Here is a 4,351-nt window from a genome sequence, read left to right on the forward strand (position 1 = left end):
TTCAACTTATCAGTTTCTAATATAAAGTCAAATAAGTCTCTGTAGAACTGAAAGATGTCATTTTCCACACTACAATGACCAAAGCCAAGTATTAAATTTGAAACTAATTTAATTCCAAGTAAATGACACATACTGAATAACATCATCTCTGTTCTGCCAATAACACATTAGACAAAAATCACTCATACACCTCCCCCCAGTCAAAACCCCTCTGAGACAGGGTTTCTCTGGGTAGCCCTGGCTATTCTAGAACTCTATCTGTACACTAGGCTGTCCGAGAACTCAGAGATCCTTCTGCTTCTGCCTCCCAAGGGCTGGGATTAAAGGTGTGCACCACCACCCCTGGCTATGATTGCTTTCTTAAGAACCAAAGAGGGGGGAAATGGTATTTCTGTTTCATATTCTCCCCCACTTCTCACTGTCCAAATTTCTATTCTAACTCCTCAACTTAGTTACTCATTGGTTTTGATTTTTTTTTCTATTTATATGGTAGATGAAAAGCAGCGTGCTGGGTATAAAAATAACATTAAGATGCCAACTCAAAGACCATAGGAAAAAATTTCTGGGCTGAGAACATTCCTGCTTGGCTTTTCCATGAGAAAAGAACACCCTTAAGAATGACTTCTGAGGGGCAGGAGAGATGGCTCAGCAGATAAGAGCACTAGCAGTTCTTGTAATGGCTTGCCTTACAGTGGCTTGGAATCATCTCTCATTCCAGTTCAAGGGGAATCTAGTGCCCTCTTCTGGCCTCTGTGAGCACTGCATGATGGTGGTACACAGACATAGGTGCAGCCAAAGCACTAATAACGCCCCCCCACCAAAAAAAATAAAAACATTTAAAAAGCAAGTCTATTTTTTAAACTGGCTTTTGAAATTCCCTCTGTTTGACATTGGTGCACCCTTTGTGTCCGCTTTGGCTGGTCCAAGTGGATGTAATTTTCTTGGCTCTATTATCCACTCAGCAGGCATGGGTTCCCTAGAAACCCAAGCGGCTTTCAGAGGAGACAGTGGGAAAGAATGGCCCTTGAAACGCTAAAATGGGGAAAACAGCTTGAGAATGTTATGAGGCAAGAGGACTGACGTGAAAGATATTTTCATCTCTGCAGACTTGGTGTCAACTCAGGGCAAAGTTAGGGGACCAGAGCGTGGTTCACAGAAGAGTAATACTAGATGGAGCAGGTGAGACAGGAGTGGAATCAGAAGGGGAAAGTGACTCACACATCGACTCACGCCATTGTCATTTGTCCTCATGATGACTGCCAACGGTCCCTGTTCGGCAAATTCTGTCCCGATTCAATAGCAAAAGAATCTATGCTGTGAGCATTCACATCTTGTGGAGAGTCTAGTACAATGTTAGCATCAACCTAGGTGGGAAAATACAGTTTAGGCTTTTGGAAGAATGAAATTTAAGGAAAAATGTTTTAATAATTTATATCCCATGCGTGTTGAGGGTGTAAGGTAAAGAGCTTCTCTGTGTGCTGACGGAATGGTGTTTCTTCATTTATTTAAATAAATACAGTGTCGGGGGGAGGGGGAGATGCCTGGGGAAGTCTGAAATGGACGTTAGATCCCTTGGAGCTGAGTTACAGGCAGCTCTGAGTCCAACTAACATGGATCTTGAGAGAAGAAAACAAACAGAAAATCTCAGGTTCTCTAGAATGTTGTTATGTGCTCTTGATTTCCGAGTCATCTCTCCGGCTCCTAGAACGGCATATACTGGTGATACCTTTCTAAACCTGACTTATTAGTATGTGTCACACATCCTAGTATTAGTCTGCTGCTGCTGGTGGTGGTGTTGTTATTGCTGTTGTTATTGTTGTGGCTGCTGCTGCTGCTGCTGCAACGAAATAGGATGGATTAGGTGCCTTAGAATTCCTCCATCAAATTCCTGGGTCACTTACTATCTGGTGAGGACTCTTCTTACTTGTAGATAGCTGACTGGAAAGAATTTAGGAGGAGAGAAAGAAATACATTCTTTTTTAAATAAAAACAAAGTCCTCTTTGGTTGGGGCCAAGCCCGGTACCATTATCTATCGGTAACCTTATTGACAGCTATCATCATATTGGGGCTTAGATCTCCAGATATAGACTTAAGGGCAACACAGTTCAATCCAGAGCAATGTCCATACATTCTGACCTAGTAATTCAACTTTGACCACTTTATCCCTTGTATGTGGTATAAGCTGTGGTGGAGACTAAAGGAAGGTACTGGGTTTTAGCCCTAGATGGAAGCTTAGATGTAGCCACCATAGCCTTTATTCGTGGCTTTGATGACTTTGTTGAGAGGTAGGGAAAACTTTCCAAGTTGGAAGAAGTCATGAGAAGCGTGTTTGGGGGACGATGTCTTCCTTCCTACCTTTTTCTGCTTCCCAGATGCCGTGAGTGTAGCAGATCTGTTCCACTGCGTCCTCTCTTGCCATGGAACCCTGCCTCACCAGTTCAGAGCCTATGAGGCAGTGGAACTTCTGAGATCATGAGCTGAAATAAACCTTCCTCTAAACCACTTGTTCTCACCCTTCCGAATGCTGCAATACTTTAATACAGTTTCTCATGCTGTGGTGACCCCACACTCACACACACCATAACATTATTTCATTGCTACCTCATAACTGCAATTTTGCTGCTATCATGATTGTAATATAAATATCTGATACACAAGATACCAGATATGTGACCCCCAAGGGGGTCGCCACCCACAGGTTAAGGGACACTACTCTACCCTGTTTCAGGTGTTTGTCCCAGTAGCCAAGAGGTTGATGGACACATCTGTAGTTCAGGCTGTAGTGAGATGGGAGGTTGAGAGGAGGGTGTTCACAGAGTCACCATTGGGAAGATTTCAATTCCTTCCTTCCTTCCTTCCTTCCTTCCTTCCTTCCTTCCTTCCTTCCTTCCTTCCTTCCTTCCGATTTGTTTATTTATGTATTATGTATACTGTGTTCTGACTGCATGTATGCCTGGAAGCCAGAAGAGGGCACCAGATCTCATTACAGATGGTTGTGAGCCACCATGTGGGGACTGGGAATTGAACTCAGAACTTTTGGAAGAGCAGGCGGTGCTCTCAATCTCTGAGCAGTCTCTCCCGCCCTTCAGGCCTGTTTTAAACCTCTGCCTGCCACCAGCATCACTGACAGATTTGCCACTTCCACTGATTTTGCAATATGCCTCTGCCGTTATCCTCTGAAACTGACTCGTCATGTCTACCACTTTCTTAAAAAGATTTACTTATTTTATGTGTGTGAGTGTTTTACCCAGCTGGACAGTGGTGGTGCACGCCTTTAATCCCAGCACTTGGGAGGCAGAGGTAAGCGGATCTCTGAGTTTGAAGCCAGAGTTCCAGGACAGGCTCCAAAGCTACAGAGAAACCCTGTCTCAAAAGCAAAATAACCTAACAACTAAACAAAAAAAGGGGGGCTGGTTTGTCCATATGTACGTATGTATGTATACCATGCATGTGCCTATTGCTGGTGGAGATCAGAAGTGGGCACGGAATCCCTTGGAAGTAGGGTTAGAATGGTTGTGGGCTGCCATGTGGTTCTGGGAACTGAATCTGGGTCTTCTGTAGGAGAAACGAAAGCTCTTAATCACTGAACATCTGGCCAGCCCTCACATGTCTATCGCTTTGACACTTCAAGTCCATGAAGTTCATTTTCACGACAAATAAGTCCAGGGATGGTCTTTCCTGTCAGCATAGTACGGATGGTCACTAAAGAGTGGACCGTCCTGGCTTCGTTTCTAAAGCTATGATAAAAGACCTTAACCAAAAACAACTTTAGGGGGAAAGGGTTCATTTGACTTACAATTCCAGGTCCATCAGTGAGAGAAGTCAGGTACTTGAAGACGGGCCAGCTCACCATTCCACATAGCATCACCTCTGCTCAAGGGTCTCACTTGGTAGTCAATCAAGGAACTCACAAAGAAGTGTAGCAAGAACCTTAAAGTTGCTGCTTGCCACATAGCTCGCTTATAGAGTTCGGGATCACCAACATAGGGAATGGTGCCGCCCACCCTCCTGCATAGATTCATAGTCAAGACAATGCCCCCCCTACATATGCCCACAGACCTGCTTGACCTAGGCAATTCCTTAATTGTGATTCTCTTCCTGGATAAATCTAGTTTGTGCCAAGTTGACAGTTAAAGGTGCGCAGACTACGATAGCATTACTCTTGGACACTATTACACGGTTCTGAGTGGGGTAAGCTCCTGTAATTAGGCTTCACCTGGGTAGTGAGTGGCATGTGAATCCTTTCTGTAGTAGAGTTTCCAGACTCAGCACTGGATCACTCATCAATTTCTTGGTATAAATTATACTGGGCAGGGCAAAGAACCCTTCAAGACTCCCTTAAGTCCAGGC

The sequence above is a fragment of the Microtus pennsylvanicus genome, chromosome 11 (genome assembly GCF_037038515.1).
Source record: "Microtus pennsylvanicus isolate mMicPen1 chromosome 11, mMicPen1.hap1, whole genome shotgun sequence".
In the NCBI taxonomy this organism is placed as follows: domain Eukaryota; kingdom Metazoa; phylum Chordata; class Mammalia; order Rodentia; family Cricetidae; genus Microtus; species Microtus pennsylvanicus.